Source organism: Schistocerca nitens, chromosome 5 (genome assembly GCF_023898315.1).
Source record: "Schistocerca nitens isolate TAMUIC-IGC-003100 chromosome 5, iqSchNite1.1, whole genome shotgun sequence".
NCBI classification, from domain to species: Eukaryota; Metazoa; Arthropoda; class Insecta; order Orthoptera; family Acrididae; genus Schistocerca; species Schistocerca nitens.
The window spans coordinates 881,199,350-881,227,016 of record NC_064618.1 but is presented as its reverse complement, the minus strand read 5'-3'; positions in this window follow the sequence as shown (position 1 = coordinate 881,227,016).

Genomic DNA, 27,667 nt, shown 5'->3' with positions numbered 1-27,667 from the left:
TGTCTCGATTTTCAAGGATTATTTTCAGACATTTACAAAGTGGTTAAAATATTTGAAAATGTATGAACCTTTGAAATCTTACTTTTTGTCACAGTCTAACTCAAAGTGCCCTGCAATCTTAAAGAGTTTTTTCAGTGATCTTATAAATGAATGTTATTTACTTTTTGTACATTCACACTATATGTGAGGTATCAGCTGTCTTAAATAAAGCTTTGACAAGTCTAAATTCAGGGAAACATGAACATTTTGTACTACTAAGTGTAAAAAAAACTGCTGAATGATGGTGATGACCAGTCTGTTAAGAATTTGACATAGCAGTATCAACGTTTTATGATGCTTCAGTAAACTATTTGTCCTCATGGTTACAGGGAATAGCTGAGTTTCCTGTATTCTCATGGATGATGCTGACAGAACTACCAGAATGGTCAGTAGTTGAAAATACTTTAATGTGGCTATATGAAAAGGGCATTCTAGTTAATGACAGCCTCTTATTTTATGAAATAGTTCATATACAGTCATTTGTAAAACAAGTAGAAACAGACAGTAAACAATGGAATCAGTTGATGGAACATAAAAAATGGTGTAGGTTTTTCAGATTTTGCCAGTGTAATGAACAGTTCAGAGAATCGCTTAATATAGTGCAGTACTTCTTTTCACTCCCTGCCCACAATGCAAATGTTGAAAGAGTTTTCAGCTTACTATCGTCACAGTGGACAGATGAGAGGAATAGATTTACGGTGAGGAGCGTCAAGTGTATTTTACTGACCTGTTTAAACTTCAGTAAATACAGTTGCACTGACTTCTATTCATGCCTATTAGGCAAACCTGAGTTGCTGAATGAAATTTCATCTTCGAAGAAATATGACTGCAGTGTGGAATCCACAAAACCATAAATTCCTTGTGTTCACTAAGAACTTTTTTTGTAGTGATTGTTACTGTATGTCTTTCTACATTCTGTGCTATAAATGTTGCATTTATTAATAAGTAAATTTCTGAAAACTAGAAATGTACTTCTTTCCAGTCTTTCCATTCTTTGTTTGGTTTTGTACACACACACATACACAAATATCAGTGAAGGCTATATTTGCAGAGGAAGAAGAAATGTTAGCATTAAAAGTGATATTTAACGAGAAACAAAAACTGTCCCACTTTTTGGCCAAGAAAATGTATGAATGTCACACTTTTGTCCGAAGAAAATATGGTCACCCTACGAGAGTGTCAGTCCCGCACTGAAAACATGGCTTCACCTACAGGAGAAGAGCTTTTAGTAACAGGGGATACGTGTTCTTCCACAACGTTGGCGTACGTGATGGAGACTACGTATAAAAATAGGACATGTCCAAGAGATGCTGATGTATATTGTCACCAAATTCTGACTCTTAATAATAAATACGTGCTGATAAAAAAAAATGTGGGGCACTACTTATTGAACGACCCTCTTAGTTTCGAGTACCAGTCCGGCTCACAGTTGTAATCTGCCAGGAAGCTTCAAGTCAGCGCATACTCTACTTCAGAGCAATTCGTTGAGAAAATTGGTCCTTTCCGTCCATTTAAACTTTGAACTGTCCAGAATTCTGTTGCTATTACCACTGCTTCTGACGCTGTTTCATCTGATTGTATCACGTACACACATACGCGGGCAGCCTTGCCAGACGCGTCTCGTCGACGCTGCTAATTGATTCTGAATTTCGCAGGGCCATTTGCGGCAGCCTTTTGTGGAGCGCCGCGTTACGCACTGCTGCCACACACTGGTCTAGTGGCACGCAGCGACCGAGCTGCGGCTGCTGTTTGTCATCGCGCGCAATAAGCAGCCACCGCTCATACGTCACCCGAGCCGAAGACCGGCGCGATATTAGCCTGACTCACACCGGCCACGCAGCGCAACAATTCGCTCGTAATTGCGCCGCCAGGGGGCAGCAGTAATGGTGTGAGAGAGGGGGGTGGGGGGAAGCTGGCGGGTCTCGCACGCAGTTTGGTAGGAGAAAGGGGGGAAGGCTGTCGCACGTGATCGCGCTGTGGACCCCCCCCTCCCACCCTGCCAGCATCACTCGGCTGCGTTAGCGCTTCTAATAACTCCGCACGTGCATCAAATTCCCACGTGGGGGCTGTCCCGCGCGGACCGGCTGCTGGAATCCACCGCGAGTTGCTGCGTGACGACCGCAGTTACAGCAGCAGCTGTCGTGTCGCGTGGTGCGGCCTTACCACAGCTACGAAATAGCAGCGCCCGTGTTATTAAGAATTACTACGCAACGTTCCTTCGCACACGCATGCGTGTCTGGATGAACGTTGCGTAGTAATTCTTAATAACACGGGCACTGGTGTCTCGTATTTACTCGCCAATACCAGGACCTCGTCTCTCAATAACTATGTCTTTCCTGGGTGGGACTGCACTTAACTTACGAGTGCAGGTTGTGACACATCCACTACGACGTATGGAAGATTGGGTCCGGCCGTGATACGTGTATGGATAAACGAAGTGATGAAGGTGACCACTCGCAGTCCGGCACAAATTTTCATTGCCGTCATTCCAATATACAGTCTATGGTGGTTCATATTCACAGTCCAGAATACATTTACTGTATTTGTCACAACTGGTTTGATGTGTGCTGCAGTTACACCACGTCGAAAAAGTGAGTGACAGGGCGAGAGGGCTATATATATATGGTGTTATAAAAAGGTACGGCCAGACTTTCAGGAATCATTCCTCACACACAAATAAAGAAAAGGTGTTATGTGGACATCTGTCCGGAAACGCTTAATTTCCATGTTAGAGCTCATTTTAGTTTCGTCAGTATGTACTGTACTTCCTCGATTCACCGCCAGTTGGCCCAATTGAAGGAAGGTAATGTTGACTTCGGTACTTCTTTTGACATGCGACTCATTGCTCTACAGTACTAACATCAAGCACATCAGTACGTAGCATGAACAGGTTAGTGTTCATCACGAACGTGGTTTTGCAGTCAGTGAAATGTTTACAAATGTGGAGTTGGCAGATGCCCATTTGGTGTATGGATTAGCACGGGGCAATAGCCGTGGCGCGGTACGTTTGTATCGAGACAGATTTCCAGAACGAAGGTGTCCCGACAGGAAGACGTTCGAAGCAATTGATCGGTGTCTTAGGGAGCACGGAACATTCCTACCTATGACTCGCGACTGGGGAAGACCTAGAACGACGAGGACACCTGCAATGGACGAGACAATTCTTCGTGCAGTTGACGATAACCCTAATGTCAGCGTCAGAGAAGTTGCTGCTGTACAAGGTAACGTTGACCACGTCACTGAATGGAGAGTGCTACGGGAGAACCAGTTGTTTCCGTACCATGTACAGCGTGTGCAGGCACTATCAGCAGCTGATTGGCCTCCGCGGGTACACTCCTGTGAATGGTTCATCCGACAATGTGTCAATCCTCATTTCAGTGCAAATGTTCTCTTTACGGATGAGGCTTCATTCCAACGTGATCAAATTGTAAATTTTCACAATCAACATGTGTGGGCTGACGAGAATCCGCACGCAATTGTGCAATCACGTCATCAACACAGATTTTCTGTGAACGTTTGTGCAGGCATTGTTGGTGATGTCTCGCCTGGGCCCCATGTTCTTCCACCTACGCTCAATGGAGCACGTTAATATGATTTCATACGGGATACTCTACCTGTGCTGCTAGAACATGTGCCTTTACAAGTACGACACAACATGTGGTTCATGCACGATGGAGCTCCTGTACATTTCAGTCGAAGTGTTCGTACGCTTGTCAACAACAGATTGGTAGAGGCGGTCCAATTCCATGGCCTCCACGCTCTCCTGACCTCAACCCTCTTGACTTTCATTTATGGCGGCATTTGAAAGCTCTTGTCTACGCAACCCCGGTACCAAATGTAGAGACTCTTCGTGCTCGTATTGTGGACGGCTGTGATACTCCATTCTCCAGGGCTGCATCGGCGCATCAGGGATTCCATGTGACGGAGGGTGGATGCATGTATCCTCGCTAACGGAGGACATTTTGAACATTTCCTGTAACAAAGTGTTTGAAGTCACGCTGGTACCTTCTGTTCCTGTGCGTTTCCATTCCATGATTAATGTGATTTGAAGGGAAGTAATAAAATGAGCTCTAACATGGAAAGTAAGCGTTTCCGGTCACATGTGCACATAACATATTTTCTTTCTTTGTGTGTGAGGAATGTTTCCTGAAAGTTTGGCCGTACCTTTTTGTAATACCCTGTGTGTGTGTGTGTGTACACCTTCCTCGAAAATTTCTCTCCTTCACACCTCCTCCGTGTTACCACAGATGCCGTGTAACTGATCTCGTTTGTACTAATATCGTAGCACACGCGAGGTGCCTGTTTGCTTCCACCGCTCTGAGTAGAATGCACAAGTTCTAATAAATGTTCACCAACCTCCAATCTTCTAAAGTTGTCTCCTGCGCAGAAAGCAGCACCTAGGTCTTGAGGCTGTAAGAAACTCTTAGCGAGGAACTGGTATTATCTGAATAATTAAATTTCCAAATAGTCTGTTTACATAGAATGCCACTCGCTTTTTATTGGCAGAAGACGAGAAAATGCACAATTACAGTTCACCTTAGAGTCACAAATAATTTCTACTCTTCGACAAAATAATGAACTGCGTATTTCCGTTATAACCATCACACTGTTCTCACCTACATGTCCATATAACCATACATTACTAATAAAGTCTTAACCTGATGCCGACCGCGGCAGACAACACGTCCGTCCTCTAACACTGCCGAACCAACCCTAATCTTACAGCCGAACCACTTCGCCCTCCATCCAAGTTAGGCGCGGTCCGAAGATCATCGCTTCGTTTGCCTTTTCGTTTAGCTGTTGTTTATTAATCTGCTGGTTATTAATACTTGTGAAATAATGAAATGATAGTACGCTGTCGAGAGATGCGTTCATCTGAAATGCAAGTAAATGCCCTGTTAAGTTTATCTAATATTAATAACAGAAGTTCGTTATTTTGGCGTCTAACTAGCGAAAGTAGCAGCCAATCGCGGAGAAGCAACCCAGTTTAGCCCGTGTTTCTCACAACACCCGTACCGAACGAACCATCTGTCAAAAAAAATGGTTCAAATGGCTCTGAGCACTATGGGACTCAATTGCTGAGATCATTAGTCCCCGAGAACTTAGAACTAGTTAAACCTAACCAACCTAAGGACATCACAAACATCCATGCCCGAGGCAGGATTCGAACCTGCGACCGTAGCGGTCTCGCGGTTCCAGACTGCAGCGCCTTTAACCGCACGGCCACTTCGGCCGGCGAACCATCTGTCATCGGTACCTCGCACCACATTACGTCATCTGACAACGCTGCCTTCCTAAATGCTCTAAGAAGAGCTTCTAGTATCTGAATATCATGGTTGCAAAGCTAAAAATATTAGGCAGTGCGCGGTGCTAATAACCAAAGCAATCAGGGTATCGGTCACCACCAGGAGACATCACGGCAACAGCGCCTCTGCCCTCGATATGGCCCAACATGGCGACAATGGCAGCCCACAAGTTTCCTCAGAAATACCGTACCGAGTTGAAGCTACACACTAGCGATAGAGTCACGAACAACTACCGTACTGAGATGATTCTGAACGCTATGTTTCAGCTGCCGTCGCAAACACTCATAGTCATTTTCTGCGGGGTTAAGATCGAGTGAATTAACTGGCCACTCAGAGTACGACACCTTATGTCAGTGTTCTACACACCACGAACACAGCTGTAGGCTTGGTAGGCCACATGTCGTCAGTACGCTCGTCCATGTCGAAGGAAGAACAACAGTTAGTCATCAAAATGTTGCAATAAGTATTTCAATTCCTGTTCACAGAAACCTAAATGAATCGACTCAAGTCATTGTACGAACCCCTGCCCCCCCCCCCCCCAAAAAAAAACGAAAAAATGAGTGGCTGTGTGAGCTATGCCCTCCACAAAGTGCACGTGAAATGCCTCAGCAGCCCAGCAGCCGTCAGTCCACTCACTCGAAAAAAAGCGAAGCGAAACCGCTACTCCTCAGACAACACTAGACATCTCCAATCAGCTACACTCAAGTTTGATTTTTTTTCTTTTTTTTTCCTTCATGCGTTGCTGTGAGTAAGGACGTGTCCTGCGTGAGCGACAGAAGCGAGCGACAGCGCGCGACAGCTTCAGGCGGCAAAACACAACCGCAGTTGTAGTTACGGAAGTGTCCTACGTGAGCGACGTCTGTGTCGCTGCCTGTCTGCCGCTGCAACTGGCGACGTTTGAATTCGAACGTGTTTGAATCTTGTCGCTGCAACACGCGCGACACAGAGCGACAGCCACGTGTCTTCTTGGCAAAGCAGTGGAGCGGACGCGACGGCAGCTATGAATTACTTAACATCCGATTTTAAGAAAACGGTTCGATGAAAAAATTTGATTCTTCCGCAACCTTTGGCCTGATATCCTTAAATGATAAAGGTCAGAATTTGTTTTCGTTATTCACCATGGTTACTGTGCTACACGAAATTGAGTACATGGCTGCACGAAATTTTTAAGAATTTGCAAAGGTAAAATCACATTGTGTAGACTTTCCGTATAGTTCATTTAAGGCCATACATTATTGCGTATGAAACGTAACCAATATATCTAAATTGTATTTAAAGTTGAGACCGGAATGATATCTCTTTTCATTCTTGAGCTATTTGTTGTTATATCCATGGACGGGTCGGTCGCGGCGCGTCCGAACCTTTCCTGCGCTTCGGGAATCAAGTGGTCGTAAAAATCGTCGTATGTCAGAAAGGTTCAAGATATCGAAACGACGATTTTTGGCAATGACAGCACCCAGAAAGGACTATTTTATCATATGATTAACACTCGATACGTTTTTGTGAACGCGTGAGCAGAGCGAAAACAAGACTCCCTATAACTTACACCATGAGGTTTTGTCCAAATTTTCATAGGCAAAGAAAGGGAGAGAAACAGGTAAATGGGGTATCAAAGTGACCAGCGTGAGGTCTACTTTGGCACGAAAATATTTAACTGCTTGAATGAACGAAAACTTAATTAATAAGCTGAGAAAAAATTGAAGTATTTCACAAAAAGCTGCTTTAAATGAAGTGTCAAAAATGTCATCTGTTCAAGACATAAAAAGATACATTGGTGCGGTATTTAAATGTCAAAAGGGCGTCCTTCGAATCAAGTATGTCAGGAAGGCAAACGAGGAGTGTCTGTAAGATCATGCTTTCTGAATGAAACTTGAAATTAAAAAATGGAAGAAATCACTCAAATATATTATGAAATTATTTGTGTAAAAGAAATAAGTAGATCAGAGAAACGTTCTAAGTGCCTTTGAATGATGCTCGAAATCATGAACAGAAAATGAGGTGCACCAAACATTTCCCTAATATTTTTTATTTCATACTTTTAGAGAAATCATTACACAAAATAATCAAAATATCCACGGGTGTACTGCCGGTCTACAGTGTCCAACAGGCACAATATTTCGGCGACCATACATGTCGCCATCATCAGGTGAACTGACGGACTGAGCTCCTGTGAACGTGCCGGCACGGAGATCCCAGTTCCCCCTGAGCAGCCATAGTGTACGGATCTCCGTGCCGGCACGTTCACAGGAGCTCAGTCCGTCAGTTCACCTGATGATGGCGACATGTATGATCGCCAAAATATTGTGCCCGTTGGACACTGTAGACCGGCAGTACACCCGTGGATATTTTGATTATCAAATACGCCGGGAGAAACTCAAGAATCATTACACAAAATGTTTGACTTTCTTTTCAAAACTTTTGTAAGCTTTTCTTTTACAGACTATTTAGAGTAATTGCAACGCTTGGCCTTAACACTGACTGCTGATGAATTACGTTCGCAACATGAAATATCTGTAAAATTTCATGTTTCATTGTAATTTATTAGGAATTAAATGTGTGTGATATAGTGGAATAGGTGTGAAGATCAAGTTCTTTGGCAAGACCTTAATAATGTACTTAGCGATGCAATGTAAACAGCATACATTAAACTTAGTGTACAGAATCGTAATTGAGTCAGTAAAAATATAAGTATTGTCGGGAATCGACGTCAGGACCTTATCCTCGCATGTAATTACGAACTGTATGCACTAGCCCTACATTACAGCTACACGTGTATCATTCTTTGTGCTTATGTTTGTATTTAGCATAGTTAGTCATGTAATAGTCATTCCTCCGCATTTATTGGCTGTTAAAACTTCTCGATCATGTAAAAAACCATTCGTATTTAATTTATTGATGAGATAGTCGAATGCTCCTCTGCTCATTCACGTGTATTCGAAGACCTTGTCTGGTGATCTTCGTAGTTGATGATACTTATGAAATTCTCCATGGAGATTCCTCCATTTGCAAATTTCATGCAGAGCATTCCTTTTCGCTTTGTTTTCTTAAGTAAACCTAATTCTGTAGCCTTACTCTCGAGCTACAGTATTCTACAGGTTATAGAAACAGCTGGTCGGCTCTAAGCAGCCATCTTGTAGCGCGACGTGGTCGTTCACACGCAGGGCACACAGGGTTGTCGCCCGATGCTGCTGCTTGTCGCTGGAGTGTCGCGTATCCAGAAGTCGCTCGCTTCTGTCGCTCACGTAGGACACGGCCTAATGGCCTTCTGCGAGATAATCCACTGAAAATGTTCAAGACATTTGCAGTGTTCTCTTGGAAAGTGACAGAGATGGATCTGTATTCACTGACAGCACTAATTCGTCGAGCTTTAAACCGATTGTCATCGACAACACTTGCCTCCTGTCCCTGTCAGACAGGATCTTTTTACATCAACTGTTAGTATGTGGTGATACGTCTTTCCTTCTATACACGTTAAACGTTTCATGTTTGCACAGCAACAGTTAGTGCCACATTTGTTCCTTTCCACTTTTCTGTTACGTCTGCAGGTCGACCCATTTTACTGTGCTAATACATACTGCACAAGCTACTGTACTGTGAGTAGTAGAGGGTATCCTGTACCACTACTAGCCATTTCTTTTCCCGTTCCGCTATTTATATTGGTATGTCTCCATAGGAACGCTAATTTATCTGACCTTACACTTGTTGTCAATACGAAAAACGTACTTTGATAGCATTAGAATCATTCTGCAGTGATATTCAAATTCGTTTCTCTAAATTATCTCATCACTCTTCCTCGCGAAGGACGTCTCCTCCCCTCCAGGGATTCCCCTTCGAGTTCCTGAAGCACCTCTGAGGAACTTGTGTGCGGTTCGACTCTTCGGGTAACAAATTTAGCAGCCAGCCTGTCAACGCTTCGATGTCTTCCTGGAATTCTATGTGGTGGTGATCCCAAACTCTCGAGCAGTATTAAAGAACAGGTCCCACTAGAATCGTAATGTGGTCTCCTATACAGATGAACCACACTTTCCTAAAACAGAAGTCGACCACCCACGTTCCCTACTGCAACCGTTACGTGCCCCTTTCATTTCGTATTGGTTATCAGCTTTACGCCCAGATACTGGACTATAATAGCGAAGGCGGCAGAGGATCAAGTAGGTAAAAAGACGAGGGCTAATAGAAACCCTTGGGTAACAGAAGAGATACTGGATTTAATTGATGAAAGGAGAAAATACAAAAATTCAGTAAATGAAGCAGGAAAAAAGCAATACAAACGTCTCAAAAATGAGATAGACAGGAAGTGCAAAATGGCTAAGCAGGGATGGCTAGAGGACAAATGTAAGGATGTAGAGGCTTATCTTACCAGTGGTAAGATAGATACTGCCTACAAGAAAATTAAAGAGACCTTTGGAGAAAAGAGAACCACTTCCATTAATATAAAGAGCTCAGATGGAAACCAAGTTCTAAGCAAAGAAGGGAAAGCAGAAAGGTGGAAGGAGTATATAGAGGGTCTATACAAGGGTGATGTACTTGAGGACAGTATTATGGAAATGGAAGAGGATGTAGATGAAGATGCAATGGCAGATACGATATTGCGTGAAGAGTTTCACAGAACACTGAAAGACCTAAGTCGAAACAAGGCCCCAGGAGTAGACAGCATTCCATTGGAACTACTGATAGCTTTGTGAGAGCCAGTCCTGACAAAACTCTACAATCTGGTGAGCAAGATGTATGAGACAGGCGAATTGCCCTCATACTTCAAGAAGAATATAATAATTCCAAACCCAAAGAAAGCAGGGGTTGACAGATGTGAAAATTACCGAACTATCAGTTTAATAAGTCACAGCTGCAAAATACTAACGCCAATTCTTTACAGACGAATGGAAAAACTGGTAGAAGCGCACCTCGGGGAAGATCAGTTTGGATTCCGTAGAAATGTTGGAACACGTGAGGCAATACTGACCCTACGACTTATCTCAGAAATAGATTAAGAAAAGGCAAACCTATATTTCTAGTATTTGTAGAGTTAGAGAAAGCTTTTGACAATGTTGACTGGAATATTCTGTTTGAAATTCTGAAGGTGGCAGGGGTAAAATACAGGGAGCGAAAGGCTGTTTACAATTTGTACAGAAACCAGATGGCAGTTGTAAGAGTCAGGGGCATGAAACGGAAGCAGTGCTTGCGAAGGGAGTGCAACAGGGCTGTAGCCTCTCCCCGATGTTATTCAATCTATATATTGAACAAGCAGTAAAGGAAACAAAAGAAAAATTCAGAGTAGAACTATATTCTATGGAGAAGAAATAAAATCTTTGAGGATCGCCGATGACATTGTAATTCTGTCAGAGACAGCAAAGGACCTGGAAGAGCAGTTAAACGGAATGGATAGTGTCTTGGATATAAGATGAACATCAACAAAAGGAAAACGAAGATAGCCCGCATCTCGTGGTCGTGCGGTAGCGTTCTCGCTTCCCACGCCCGGGTTCCCGGGTTCGATTCCCGGCGGGGTCAGGGATTTTCTCTGCCTCGTGATGGCTGGGTGTTGTGTGCTGTCCTTAGGTTAGTTAGGTTTAAGTAGTTCTAAGTTCTAGGGGACTTATGACCACTGCAGTTGAGTCCGATAGTGCTGAGAGCCATTTTTTTGAAAACGAAGATAATGGAATGTAGTCGAATTAAATCGAGTGATGTAGCGGGTTTTAGATTCAGAAATGAGCCGCTTAAAGCAGTAAATGAGTTTTGCTATTTGGGGATCAAAACAAATGATAATCGTCGAAGTAGAGAGGATATAAAATGTAGACTGGCAATAGCAAGGAAAGCGTTTCTGAAGAAGAGAAATTTTTTAACATCGAGTATAGATTTAAGTGTCAGGAAGACTTTTCTGAAAGCATTTGTATGGAGTGTAGCCATGTATGGAAGTGAAACGTGGACAATAAATAGTTTGGACAAGAAGAGAATAGAAGCTTTCGAAATGTGGTGCTACAGAAGAATGCTAAAGGTTAGATGGGTATATCACGTAACTAATGAGGAGGTATAGAATAGAATTGGGGAGAAGAGAAATTTGTGTCACAACTTGATTAGAAGAAGGGATCGGTTGGTAGGACATGTTCTGAGGCATCAGGGGATCACCAATTTAGTATTGGAGGGCAGCGTGGAGGGTAAAAATCGTAGAGGGAGACCAGGAGATGAATAAACTAAACAGATTCAGAAGGATGTAGGCTGCAGTAGGTACTGGGAGATGAAGAACCTCGCACAGGATAGAGTAGCTTGGAGAACTGCATGAAACCAGTCTCTGGACTGAAGACCACAACAACAACAACTGGACTATGGAATCTGCCTGATGGCATACATCCTGTGGGGCGGCGGTTAGTTGGGGAAAAATAATTGCTGTACAAATGTTTGAATGTTGAATCAGTTTCTGGCTTTTATAATGTTGTTAATGCTGTCTTTCGCCGTTCTCAACACTGGCTCTCTATTTACTTTTTAGCACCCAGAAAGTGATTTAACAAAACGTGAAGCCTGTAATTAGAGTTCCTAGTGCCCATTTCATCTGAGAATACAATTATAGCTGCAGCTTATAGCTCTGAGGAATTAGGAGATTGTCCGGGATTTCTAATCAAAAACGATTTTCCAAAATAGTTGAGTATATTCTCAGTCACAGATAAAAAAAAAAACAAGTATCCCTACAACCTAACTAACAGAGCAGTTCAGAGTCTAATGCGCTGATGCAACTATAAATGTCCGAAGTAAATGTTGAAATGAATGCTCGCCATAATTTGATGATTAGTTTCATCAAACGCCACGCTAAATAATTGGTAGAATGTCTGTCCCGCGACGGCACGTGAAAATACGACAATACGCAAACTGAAGCTAGATAATGAAAATCATCCCAGAATTAACACTTCACATGAAATGATTTCATGGTTATGCGTATCTCTAGTAACTTAATACGGCACCCGAGGCTGTTTGTCGCAGTGATACCGATGCGACGCGACTCCCGACACAGATGGCGTGTTATTCAGCGTCTGGAGAGAACTGGGGCCTTGCTTCCTCGCGCAGCGTTCTTATATATAAAGCCGCGGTGCTGACGGCTAAGGGAACGCCTGATCAAATCGGCTCTCCCGACTAGCCGCTGGGCTAATAACGCACCACTTCAAGTTACATAATAAATTATAGCTTCTTTTGCTGATGGCCGATGAAGCTCTTAATTTAAATGTGCATTCAGCACGCAGGTAAGTATTGATAGTAAATTTTTGACGTGGCTAAGTTAAATATTTTGGGCGAGAGAATTAATTAAATTACACTGCACGCAGTAGATGAGCTCTGAACTGGCCCTTTTGAGATCCGCTATCGCTATAATTTTATAGGTATTCAAAAGAAACTTTTCACATCTTCATAGTCATAGCGGACCTCCAACCTATTTAAATCTAAACATCCTAGCCTTATTTATTAGCCTACTTAATCTATCTTGCTTCCTTCAGTTTTGAGATGAAAACCACAGAATCATGAATTTCCACTAAAATCTTAATTTGTGAAATCCAAAGTACTGTTTTTATTAAATCATTATGAAAGATGGATCTAAATATAAATTTTGAAGTCTGTAGCTCTTTTCTGTTGCGCCAATGATTTTTTCAGAAAAACGTCCAAATTTCGAAAATGGCTGAAGTTATTGAACTGATATTTAACACATATTAATTTAGTATTACTTCTAACATGCTAGAAAAGTTCTAGGTTATTTATTTGATTTTTAAAGTATTGCGCAACATTTATGACGTCAGAGCTAGTTACAGCAGACTGGCTGGCACACAAAATGGAAAGACTGATGTGAGTTTATTACGGTGTGAGTAGGCTGCTTCCCTACAATCCGACTTGCATATACGAAACGTCACTGCTATAACCTGGACGGCGATAGATTGCCAGATGTCCGCCTGATACCAGTTCTACGTGAATATGCATGGTAGACTGTCAGAATGAGTGGGAAAAGCTTTATTTTAAATTAGTTTTTTTCCAAGTTTCGCTCTCTATACAAACGAGCTGTGTCACTTCAGAGCCGGGATTAGGCATGAGCTGGTCCGGTACCGTTTACCACCGGATCTCGGCGCCAAGACATGCCTCGCTCACGTGCACACCACTCTCACAGCGAGTGACACAGAGCGGGTGACGCTTCTGACACACCCTGCACCATCCAATCAGAGGGCTCTGAAAGGTCTCGTGGGGGTCGCAGAACGGGCCGCGACACACCTTCCGCACTTCTGGTAGCCAGCTTTCGACCCATCCAGACGTACCCTCCAGCCCTCCCTGGGACAATATGGCCCTCAGTCTGTTGGTGGCCTCCCAGACTTTAGGGATAGACTTCTGGAATGAACACTAGCCGGATTTTGAAACATATTCTGCTGTTCTACTTCATTAATTTCCTTACTGCTGTGCACTTGCGGCGCGGCACACTTCTTTTTTACCGCCCTACCAGTGTCCAGAAATGTTTATTTGTCTAGCTAAAAGCTGTAGTGGGAAATACCAGACCACTACTGTCTACTGCAGGTCGCAACATACATAGAATTGTCCGGTAAACGGGATGCGGCTAGCTACTGAAATAAACGTTTTAACTTGGCAATGTAAATTTTCAGGTGCAATTTTACGATAAAGATCACAGTTAATACTGCCAAGTCCGTACTAAGTGGCAACACAATGTAAAGTTCACACGCACACCACAATAACACACGTAGCCAGTTTATGGTACTTACTCCCGTTACCGAAGTTAATAGAATTCACCGGATCGTGTAGTTATGCAAATCCTCGCTCAAATATTGTGCACTCTACTCTACACGTAATACCTGTTCCAGTCTTAGATCGCACAACACGCTACGTGGTTTTAACTAACAGTCAAAAGCAATAATTTTGATATTCCGTCCGAAATTCCACACGTCTTCAACTATACCGTTCACTTAAATACACTTTGTACTAATTCGCGAACTCGTAATTAGCATTTTTCCGCGACTTTACAGTACTTTCGTCCGAGCTGCTTTCAATGAGATGTTACTAGTTCGAACGCTCAGCCCCGACTGACTTAGATCACACCAAAGGCTTTGTTCCCAACATGGATTTGCGCGAGCCTGCATTTTTCTGATTGGCTGATATCACAAACAGCAAATCAGGTTGCAGTATTATCGCGCACTAACCCGCGCTTTACTTCAATGACCAATCATAATAAAACATTTCTGTCTATGGAAATTGCCAAATAAATAAATTTAGAAAAGTATCAAATATAAAATTACTCCTTCTGAAATTACCGATTAATTTGTGTTCCACTCACGATTTATTAGCACCCTAAACTGACTGCACATTTAATTATAGTAAATCCCGTGTATAATTTAACTGGTACTTCGTGAATAAACAAAACAATTTTCATTTACTTCTGCTCTTCTTCATTCATACAACACTCACACTGCTAATTACTACACATACAAAACAATTATAATTATGCAAATACATTAAATATTAATCAAACATAACTTTACAACATTGTTTTGACTACGTCTACTAGCACTGTCCGTCTACTGCTGACCTCTGCCACCTACTAGTACAACTACGTGATATATATATATATATATATATATATATATATATATATATATATATATATATATGTCGATGTATAATTCCTTGTTTTGTAAATATTATTTGTATTTTCACGCTTGGTCTTGCCTAGGGAAAACTATGCTGTCGAACGATTACATCGATAGGTCGTGTGGAGAACCAAAGTGTTTTGGATCTTTGGTAGTGTTAACTCTGCCGCGTGGAGCGCGGGCAGAGAGAGTCTGGCTGGAGTAGGGCGGTGGAACAAGGTGTGTTGTGTGACGCTCCCGCGAGTTGCCGCGCCTTCGGGGTTTGGCAGCATGTAATTGCGCTCGACTGGCTATGATAGTTGCTGACACGGTGTCGCGGACGGGAAGCATTAGCTGGCGCACATCAAGAGCCCGTTTCGCCTGGAGACCGTGTCGAGAAGAAGGCGCGCCAACATCCAGCTTCTGCAACAGCGACGGCCGACAATGAGTGACTGTCGCCACCTCCTCGATCGACGGCTTCAAACCTTCAATCAGCCAACAAGGAAGACTGGATGCACGTAAAGTTTTAGAACTGTATGGCAGATCTCAGCTTTTCAGACTGTTCAAATCACAAAATTACAGCAACGTAGAATGAACCTTTGGTGCTCATTGTCCCAATTGCATTACCAAGCAGGGTCCCTTCCTTTTCCGGAATGAACCCGAGAGTCGTTGAAATTCAAACGCCAGCATTAAAGTAATATCATTCGATTTCACTGCTTTAATTTCAAAGATCAGTAAATTTTACTATTGTTAATTGTTCAGAGTCATTTAATTCAAGTTCAAAGTTAAATCTCTTATTTCGAAATTGCGTAGATTCAAGTAGCTTTTGAAATGACTGTTGAGGTAGCCCAAGACTAACCGTATTTTACTGAATTTCGATGTGCTTCAGAAACAAAGCTCACTATTAATTTCAGTCACTAAATTAACTTTCAATTTTCCGGTTTTACTAATTCTTTTGCTAAATTAAGTCAGAGTGTAGCGAAATGTATTACTTCTGACAAACTTTCAGTTTTCACACTACACGTGTCAACCTTCAGTTGCCACGCTTCTAATGCTAATTATATATGTAATAACCTTTCTTTTCAGTTATTATAGTAATTGTCCATAGGACTAGCGACCATAATTTTCCCCAAATCTCAAATATCTAGTTACCGCTAGTTAATTGTTAACGTAATGGCCGCACATTTACTTTCTTTATTAACTTTACCCCTTTGCAAAATTAATTTCCACCAGTTTCATTTGCATTTTTCCTTTCATTTAGATGTAACCCTTTCCTCCCCCTTTACCGACAGATTAACTTCGGTGACGACTGCTTTTCCCAAATTTCTATTAGGTACACGCGGTTTAGTTTTTCACTGTCATTAAGGTCGATAAGTGAAGGGGAGGTTACACGTGACGACCTGGTGACAGGACAATCTTCAGATCTGAGATTGTTCTGGACACGAATTTTGTATGGTGCAAATCTCGTAACAAAGTGTTGGTTACGAACAGGTCGTTACGTCAGCGAGATTAAGTAGTGGGAGGAATCCTAATTAGATCTGAGATTTGTCATTTATTTTGAAAATTATTAAAATGAGTGAAGGCAACAATTACCAAAATTTGGTAGACTTGGATACGGAACAATCGGTCGAACAGTGGGAAACACGCACCGCGGAACCCATTGTTCAGGGGCAGGCGGCTAGTATGAAAGACGCGACCGCCGAAACGCAACAAAGAGCAGAAATGGAATTCCAAACTTTAGAAAATGTTTCGGAATCGGAAGCGAAAATCAAGTCTGTACCCCTTGATGAAGAATACGGGGGAACATATATAGAGGAACCAGCTACGCAAGTAAAACCGGTAGTTTCCGGGAATTTAACTGATTTATTGAATGTTTTGATTAATGAAATCAAGAGTCAATCGGCAGAAATTAAAGCTCAGTCTGAAAAAATTGACAGGAAGCTAGACAACCAGAACAAAGCTATTAATGTTGTTAACAACAATGTTGGAGTTGTTAACACAAAAGTTGATAAAATCAAAGAAGATATTGTTATGATTAATACCGAAATCGGTAATCTTAAACAGGAAATGATAGGAGTTCAGGGGGAAATTGCGAGCATAAATACTCGTTTTGATTCCGAAATTAGCAGAATCGAGAAAAGTGTAGGAGAAGCATCGAGAATAAGGTGACGGAACAAATTCAATTAGTGAAAAAAGAGGATCAACAGAAGGTGGAAACTTTAAAGGCTTTAGTGTCCGAAGTAGATATTAAAGTGAGGAAGCAGGCTAATACCTGCGAAGAGAAAAAGAGAGAAGTGGAAACACTTGCGACAACCACTTGCCAAGTAATTACGAGAGTTTCGAATAAGAAAAGAAACTTGATGAAAAACAGAGCTATGAGCCAATCTGTGAACATACACTCCTGGAAATGGAAAAAAGAACACATTGACACCGGTGTGTCAGACCCACCATACTTGCTCCGGACACTGCGAGAGGGCTGTACAAGCAATGATCACACGCACGGCACAGCGGACACACCAGGAACCGCGGTGTTGGCCGTCGAATAGCGCTAGCTGCGCAGCATTTGTGCACCGCCGCCGTCAGTGTCAGCCAGTTTGCCGTGGCATACGGAGCTCCATCGCAGTCTTTAACACTGGTAGCATGCCGCGACAGCGTGGACGTGAACCGTATGTGCAGTTGACGGACTTTGAGCGAGGGCGTATAGTGGGCATGCGGGAGGCCGGGTGGACGTACCGCCGAATTGCTCAACACGTGGGGCGTGAGGTCTCCACAGTACATCGATGTTGTCGCCAGTGGTCGGCGGAAGGTGAACGTGCCCGTCGACCTGGGACCGGACCGCAGCGACGCACGGATGCACGCCAAGACCGTAGGATCCTACGCAGTGCCGTAGGGGACCGCACCACCACTTCCCAGCAAATTAGGGACACTGTTGCTCCTGGGGTATCGGCGAGGACCATTCGCAACCGTCCCCATGAAGCTGGGCTACGGTCCCGCACACCGTTAGGCCGTCTTCCGCTCACGCCCCAACATCGTGCAGCCCGCCTCCAGTGGTGTCGCGACAGGCGTGAATGGAGGGACGAATGGAGACGTGTCGTCTTCAGCGATGAGAGTCGCTTCTGCCTTGGTGCCAATGATGGTCGTATGCGTGTTTGGCGCCGTGCAGGTGAGCGCCACAATCAGGACTGCATACGACCGAGGCACACAGGGCCAACACCCGGCATCATGGTGTGGGGAGCGATCTCCTACACTGGCCGTACACCACTGGTGATCGTCGAGGGGACACTGAATAGTGCACGGTACATCCAAACCGTCATCGAACCCATCGTTCTACCATTCCTAGACCGGCAAGGGAACTTGCTGTTTCAACAGGACAATGCACGTCCGCATGTATCCCGTGCCACCCAACGTGCTCTAGAAGGTGTAAGTCAACTACCCTGACAAGCAAGATCTCCGGATCTGTCCCCCATTGAGCATGTTTGGGACTGGATGAAGCGTCGTCTCACGCGGTCTGCACGTCCAGCACGAACGCTGGTCCAACTGAGGCGCCAGGTGGAAATGGCATGGCAAGCCGTTCCACAGGACTACATCCAGCATCTCTACGATCGTCTCCATGGGAGAATAGCAGCCTGCATTGCTGCGAAAAGTGGATATACACTGTAGTAGTGCCGACATTGTGCATGCTCTGTTGCCTGTGTCTATGTGCCTGTGGTTCTGTCAGTGTGATCATGTGATGTATCTGACCCCAGGAATGTGTCAATAAAGTTTCCCCTTCCTGGGACAATGAATTCACGGTGTTCTTATTTCAATTTCCAGGAGTGTAGTTTGGAATTGTTGACGAAAGAGGAGCGGTTCGACCCCTTGAAAAAAGGCGGTATACACGCGACGGATTTCATTAAAAATTGTGAAAGAGTTTTACCCAGATCATGGACTAATGAGAGAAAAATTAATGCAGTTATTGACGTGTTGGCTGGTGATGCCAAGCGTTGGGGCTTAAACCTCAATATTACGAACCTGACTTTTGACGAGTTTAAAAATTTGTTTCTGGCTGAATACTGGTCAGAGCAAAAACAACAAAGTGTCTGGCGCGAATTTGTCGTATCGAGGCCTTTCGATGCGAATTCGCGCGGCTCGATGAAAGAGTTTTGTGAGGGCTGGATCCGCAAGTTGAAATATTTGCGTGATCGCCGCACGGAATCCGAAATAGTTTGGGAACTCTACAAGAAGCTTCCATATGATACAAAACGCTATGTAGGAAGCAATTACAAGACAATCAATGATTTCCTGGAAAGAGTTGAGGACGAGGACGATTGGCGCAATAATCGCGACAGTGGTAGAGGCCGTGGTAACAACAACGGGTACCACAGCAACCACAACAACGACAACTATGGGAATAATGCATACCGCAATCTTGGCAGCAATAACAATAGTGGTTCGGGCCGTAATGACAGTCGGTACAATGCAATTAATAACAGGAATGACGGAAACCAGTATCATACTAACGTGGTACGGCCTTCACAGAATAGTAATAACGCCTCAGCAGGGAAACCATTAGCTGCGCCGGTGAGGGGCCGACCGGGCGTGGAGAAATTTTGGCTGCCCAATAACAGGAGAAAACCCAGGTGTCGTCGTTATGATAATTCCGTGTGGAATAATCAACGACGGGAGAGTGTGCCAGTGTTAAGAGAAAGGAGTGCGCCCACAAGTAGTAGATCAGTTGTAGACATGGCAGTAGAAAATACATTCACTGTCAGTGAGAACAATTTAAGTAGTGTTCCGGAAAACGATTATAAAGTGGCAGCTGTAACACCCATAGCGGAACTGGCGATTGAGTTTAAGAATGATTCGCAATTGTTGCGAGAAGATCAGATGTCGGATAACACGTCCGTCATTGAGCGAGGGGATGCAGAGAGGGATGAGGTCTGGTTAAGGCAGTTCGGTCGCCTATGCGACGAACTAAGGGATTATAGGGGCCTGTACGGGAGAAGTGTTTATGGGGAGCGCGGGCAGGATTTGCCGCGTCTCGTCCCGTAGGAAGATAGTGTTTGTGAAGTGACAGAAAGTTCTGGCCCTAACCGGCAGACTTTACCAGAAATAGTTGATGTTAATGGGGAGCACTAGCAAGATTCGTCGTGTTTCGTCCCGCAGGAGTTGGATGTTGAAGTAGTAACGGAAAGTTCTGGTCCTGATCGGCAGACTTTACCGAAAGTTATAGTGTTAGAAGTGGCCGACCCATCCGACGCAAAACTCCAGTTTAAACATTGCGAAAGTATTGAGGAGAAAAATTACGAGAATTTTAGTGATAGCCGGACACGATTGGTAGAAAAGCACGTAGATTACAGCGTGTATGAGGTTAGAGCTGACGTTATACGGTCAGACGGTAGCAGTGTGGGTTGCGCGGATCCAGAGGAAGTAATTGCAGATACTACTGGGCACATTCCTCCAGGTAGACTGGCAGATGAGATCAATCTGACCAAAGAGGAATCAACGAAGGTGACAATTAGTGAATTGATGGCAAAGCAACACTCACTAGTTGGCGAGTTACAGGAAAAGGTTTCGGTATTGGAGGCGAAGCTACAGACTAAGCCTCAGGACAAACGTGTTGAAATTAAAACTGTATGTGAACAGAGGCTGAAAAAGTCGCCAGATAAGCCGGATTTAGGCTCAAAGCCGGATGGTTTTTTCTGGAATGACCTAAATATAGACGAGGATTTATTGTGGGAAAATAAAGAAACAGTCGAGGATAAGTGTAGACAGATAGTAGTGTCTGTTAATATGCACGACCTACAACTAAACGTGTTGATTGACACAGGTGCAGAATTGAGTGCTGTATCTGAGAAAATATTTGAGTTACTGAAAGACAGACCCGGCATCATAGTTATGCCAGTTAACAGGAGTGAAAATTTTCGGTGCTACTGGGAAGGCCAGTAAACCAGTCACAAAACAGATTTTTGTCAACTTCGAGATATGTGGGGCACGTTTTGAACAAGAGTTTGTCGTCGTGCCAGACTTAACTACGGAAGTAATTATCGGGTTAGATTGGCTATTAAAGTACCGTGCAGTGATTAATTGCGAAAGCAAAACTTTGACATGTACGTCACAAGATAAAGCAATAGTAGTTAGTTTTGACAAGGCACGAGACGGTGTGCATAGGCTATACCAGACTATACACATTTTTAACTAGCTGGGTGCCATTCACGTAGGCATAAATTTGAACTACTGTAACGCGAGGAAATCCTGTTGGTTGACAGAAGTAAAAGTTTAGTGGAAGAGATAATCAAATTCCGTCCACGGATTGACATTAATATTGGTGTGAAAAAAGATCGTTTGCGAGATATAATGAAGCTAAAAGCCGATGCTCGCATACGTCGTCATGACGCTACAGCGCGTTTTGCTAAGTTTGTAATCGGAGACTTAGTACTTGTAAAAGCTCATGAGAAATAGAGCGAGATAGACAATGAAATCTCTAAATTTAACTTTGTTTATAATGGACCATATAAAGTCATTTGTATACCTCACACAAATGCTTGTTGCTTAGAGTATCCAAGCTCTGGAATACTATTAGTATACGGAACATTGTAGACTTGAAATTGTACCAACTTAGGATTGATTAATACCACAGAATGGGTAATTTGTACAGTATGTAAATATAGAGTGTAAGATTTAAACGATTTGCTAGATTGCCATGCTTTTGCCTGACCAAGAGGACATTAAAGAAGTTGTAATTAATAAGTAATTAATTTTGACTAAATGATTTAAGAGGAATTGATTAATAATCAATTGAAAAATCCAAGCTGCTAGTTTAAGTTTTCAGCTGAGTCACAGTAGATTAAGGAGTGTAAACATGATTTTGTAACTAGCTGTAGGATTTCATGAATATGTGTTTAATAGTCATTGCCGATGTACTTAGACGCTGTTTTAAGTTTCAGGCTAGTACATGCGTGTGATAATGGACAGTGTTGAGTTATCCACTGTGATAGTGTTAATGGACTCCTTGAGATTACTCGAGAGTGAGTTTTTCCGAAAGAATTCAGTGAAACGGACGTTCTGGAAATGCCGTTACACGGGCGAGTGAGATCAAGCGTGCCGCACAGGCGAGCGCAACAATACCGGCGAGGCGGAGCCGCTGTCGGCTCTTGTGCCGCTCTCGGCATTCTTTGTACTTGCGAGTAGTGAAGGCTGAGTTGTTTTTCTTTCCGGACAGCTGATGTGAAAGAATTCTGCTGTCAATATTTATGTTTTTTTCGATCTGCTGTGTATTATTTTCTTGTTTGGCGTTAAGTGGACTGTCATGACAAGAATATTAATTATCAAAAGATTATATAAAAATGTGCAATCTATTAATTAATTATTAATTTGCGTATTTTGATCTACCTGTTTTTATGACCATGAACTCTGATTAATTTTGTAAATAGTATTCCATTTCTTGCTGATTTTAGATTAGCTAAACCATTTTCTATGTTTTCTATGTATTTTAATATGTTGTCAACCTGTTTTCCTTTGTGTAAGATGACAGAGTGGAGTAAGGTTAGGAGTGTCTCCACTCAATTATTATGGTCTAAAAATTGATTTATGCTTAATTAGACGAATGCTAAAATTTGTTGATGTTTTGAGCATATGCATTTCCTCTGTTTCTTTTTTGGGACATTTTCTGAGTCTGTTTAGGTTACACGAACATCCTCAGACAATGTGAGGCACGTGTAACGCCGGAAATGCATATCCTCCTATTTCCATCTATTGTACTATAATTTTTTTTCCTTGTTTTGTTACCTCAAGATATGACATTTCTGTGTCTTTATATATTGTAATTGTTTTACTATTTGTATATGTCGATGTATAATTGCTTGTTTTGTAAATATTAGTTGTATTTTTACGCTGGGTCTTGCCTAGGAAAAACTATGCTATCGAACGATTACATCGATAGGTCGTGTGGAGAACAAAAGCGTTTAGGATCTTTGGTAGTGTTAACTCTGCCGCGTGGAGCGCGGGCAGAGAGAGTCTGGCTGGAGGAGGGCAGTGGAGCAGGTGTGTTGTGTGACGCTCCCGCGAGTTGCCGCGCCTTCGGGGTTTGGCAGCATGTAATTGCGCTCGACTGGCTATGATAGTTGCTGACACGGTGTCGCGGACGGGAAGCATTAGCTGGCCCACATCAAGAGCCCGTTTCGCCTGGAGACCGTGTCGAGAAGTAGGCGCGCCAACATCCAGCTTCTGCAACAGCGACTGCAGACAATGAGTGACTGTCGCCACCTCCTCGATCGACGGCTTCAAACCTTCAATCAACCAACAAGGAAGACTGGATGCACGTAAAGTTTTAGAACTGTATGGAAGATCTCAGCTTTTCAGACTGTTCAAATCACAAAATTACAGCAACGTAGCATGAACCTTTGTTGCTCATTGTCCCAATTGCGTTACCAAGCAGGGTCCCTTCCTTTTCCGGAATGAACCCGAGAGTCGTTGAAATTCAAACGCCAGCATTAAAGTAATATCATTCGATTTCACTGCTTTAATTTCAAAGATCAGTTAAGGTATTCATAGCTGGCTACAATATTTAGATTACACAAGCACAAATTAAGAGTGCGAGTTTTGTTACCGTATTTTAGCTTACCTGTGACTGCAGCTCAGCTTGGTATGTACTAAATTTTACTATTGTTAATTGTTCAGAATCATTTAATTCAAGTTCAAAGTTAAATCTCTTATTTCGAAATTGCGTAGATTGAAGTAGCTTTTGAAATGATTGTTGAGGTAGTCGAAGACTAACCGTATTTTACTGAATTTCGATGTGCTTCAGAAAGAAAGCTCACTATTAACTTCAGTCACTAAATTAACTTTCAGTTTTCCGGTTTTATTAATTCTTTTGCTAAATTAAGTCAGAGTGTAGCGAAATTTATTACTTCTGACAACCTTTCAGTTTTCACACTACACGTGTCAACCTTCAGTTGCCACGCTTCTAGTGCTAATTATATGTGTAATAACCTTTCTATTTCAGTTACTATAGTAATTGTCCTTAGGACTGGCGACCGTAATTTCCCCCAAATCTCAAATGTCTAATTACCGCTAGTTAATTGTTAACGTAATGGCCGCACATTTACTTTCTTTATTAACTTTACCCCTTTTCAAAATTAATTTCCACCAGTTTCATTTGCATTTTTCCTTTCATTCTTTACCGACAGATTAACTTCGGTGACGATTGCTTTATCCAAATTTCTATTAGGTACACGCGGTTTAATTTTTCACTGTCCACATCCTCCAGTGGCCTCGCTGTAGTCTAGTCGTGGACACCACCTCTCCGCTTCAAGGCGTCCTTTTAAGGAGGTGACTTAACGCATTATTTTTTTCCGTTGTCTATGATGTAAATGATGTGTCTGACGAAGTTGTGCTGCATTTCCCAGAACGGATAAAAAGTACAAATATAGGATGTTGCGAAATGAATATACTGGTTTTAAGGCATTGCATCATTTGCGCCCCGTCAAAAGGACCTCACTTGCTCTCTGCTCAGGTGGTTTAGGGAAACCATGGGAAACATAGTGCGGATCACCAGAGGGGGTCTGGAACCGCCCGACGCTTCACCGCCCTCTCAGTGAGCTCGCTCAGCCTCCAGAAGTGAGGTCTGTCAGTCGCACCGCTCACAAAGCTGGCACCCATGGAGGCCAGAATTCCTTACACGTAGCGTAGGGAACTACTCTTAGGTTGTTTGCTTTGTGTATTCTTTAAGCTATGTTTTGACGCAACCGCAGCATATTAAAGACAGTAACCGTTTTAAGTACGTGGAGAATCTTCCGACGCACTATTCAGAACAAGATCAAAAGTCCTCAGATCCCAGTATGATAGGAAATGCACGTTCACTAGACACAGAATCTGTTGAAAGTTAATCATCCATTGAGTTTATATGCGCTACCAACACTGGTGCCAAAAATTAAAGCAACGAAAGGAAATTTTGCAAGGTTGCTTTTATTTTGCCACAAAGCAGTATAAACACATGCTAGTAAAGAAGAAACAATCTAAAAAATACAGAACGGAAACAACTGCAACATGCATAACGGTAGACAAAAAGGTTCTTCGCTTTTTTCCAACTTATCAGATTTGCACACACTCTCCGACAAGTGGTTAATGCGCTTAGCGTGGTGTGTGCCTGTCCCTGGCACCAATGTAGGTGTGACAACGACGGGACATGCTGTGAATGGTGTCAATAGTGTTATGTAGAGGCAGTAAATCCCATTCTTCTCGCGACTGCTACGGTCGCAGGTTCGAATCCTGCCTCGGGCATGGATGTGTGTGATGTCCTTAGGTTAGTTAGGTTTAAGTAGTTCTAAGTTCTAGGGGTCTGATGACCTCATCAGTTAAGTACCATAGTGCTCAGAGCCATTTGAACCCATTCTTCCTGCAGAGCTCCTCGCAAGTCTTGGAGTGTGGTTGGTGGATGCTAACATGATGCAAGCCATCTCCCTAGTGCATCCCACACATTCCCCATGGGCTTCAAATCGGGAGAGCGAGAAGGCCACGCTATGCGGCAATATCTTACGTTTCCAACAGTGTTCTAAGAGGTCGAGCATTATCGTCCACCAATACGAATTCTGGGCCCACGGCAGCAACCGCAAATGAGGTCCCAACATCACGTCACGATACCTGGCAGCAGTTAAACCATCTAGATTCACCCACGCAGTTTCAAGAAGAGGGGTTCGAGTGGTAAACATAATCCCTGCCCACATCGTTAGGGATCCTCCTCGGTCCCTGCCTCTTTCCACAATGTTTGGACCACAAAACGTGATCCACGTTCCCTCCAGATGCGAATCAATCGAGAATCACTCTCCAGTTTAATCGGGACTCATCTGTGAAAACAACATTGGGCCACTATTCGAGCGTCCAGGTGGCATGTTGGTGACTCCATTCTAGACGTTCCCTTCTGTGAATACACATCAGAGATAGACATACAGCATGTCTCCAACAATAAAGGCCACTCTGCAAAAGCCTTCTACACACGTTCGCCTCGATACTACACCTCCAGTGCCAGTTGCAGTGCAGCACTAAGGCGGTAATGCCGTGCCTTTTAAGCCAAGTAACCTCTCTTCTGAAGCCGTACGTGGTCGGCCCTGCACTGGTCTTCGTGGTACAGTGTCGGTCTCTATAAACTGTCGCCAAATCCGAGAAACAACAGAACGAATTTCATTAAGCCATCGGGCCAAATCAGTTGCTACTGTCCTGCTTCCTTTCTTTCTATGGACCTTCACCACAGAGAGTCTGGTTGGGGTCTTCTCTGTGCAATACTGCACCGCCTGTGACTTGTGTCTACAGCGACTGTGGGTGTGGGGCTACCCGGCAAACACTGCTTCCTTTCGTAGGTGCCCTGACGTATTATTGGCATGTTTGTCCGTTGACTGGAATGCCATCTTCCGTGCAGAACACGATCGTACGGACATCTGGTTGAGATTTTGTATGATTACATCATCAATTACACACAGAATGGGGAAGTAGCGGTTTGTTGCTTTAATTTTGGACACCGCTGTGATAGCAGACACTTTGTCGGCTTATAAGAACCGAACCGAAAGAAATCTTTTCGTTCCGTCTCGTTTCTGTCATTTAAATATTTTGTATTCCCTCTTCTCCTTCCCCTACCGTCTTTCCCTTCCCTTTCCTCTCTCCTCCAGCTCCATCTCCTCTTTCTTTCATCAACCATCTTCTCTCCCATCTGTACCTCTTTCTTCCCCATCCACCCCCACTACCCTTGACCTCTCTTCTCCCTCTCCCCCCTCTTCTCCCCGTCCCATCCCCCCACCCTTCTCGCCTCTCTTCTACACCCCCCTCTCCTCTCCTTCTCCTGTCCTCCTCCACCCATCTCCCCTCCTATCCTGTCCTACCTCCTCAGCACCTCCCCGCTCACTCCCTCCCCTCACCTGCCTTCTCCTCTTCCCCAATGCGCCTCTCTCTTTCTCATCTCTCTCCTCCTATTCCCCTCTTCTCTTATCTACTCCCCTCTTCACGTGCCATGATACGTTGAAAGGCATATTTCCTTGGCTTTTCAGATGGGATCTTTGTAATTTATATACCACATCCCAATACATGACTAAAATTACTCTTTCATCTCTGTCCGTATGTCGACACACTACTGAACTACACTTTCACAGACGGAGGTTCCGCTAAGATATTAATCTTATCGTATTTCGTTTAATGAATTTATTCCAGAGAACGTACTTGCTCGCCTTTAGTCGGCTGTATCGCTGGTACCCCAACTGCAGTCAGTTGTCCTAATGGTCTCTATTGGATATAAGGCAGAACACTAGCTTGGAATGGATCATACACCTCTTTTTCCGAGACCGCTGTAACATCACAAATCAAACCTTTCTGACCAGCCTTCATTTACCAATATGACCACTGTCTAAACGTCGGCGATCGGCTAAGTTCCATTTTTGCATTTTATCGACATCCATTTCTGCTCTTACGATCGTCAAAACCGGCGTCAAAATTGAAGTGTCGATAATGGATCTTCAAACGATTTGACAATTCTTTTAAACAAGATAGGTTCACTGTAGTTGGAATATTCAGGAGATATTGTAAAGGTAATTGACTGCTGTCGTGTCATGTAGCTGTGAATATGGGAGATAATTTCTGTGTGGCATTATTGTACATAGATTTTCTATAAATTCTAGGATCTGAGTAATGTCTGAGCGTAGTAACCATTTTTACACAATGACTGTTATAAAATTCATTAAATTTTACAGTCTGTCCTAGAATGTGGTA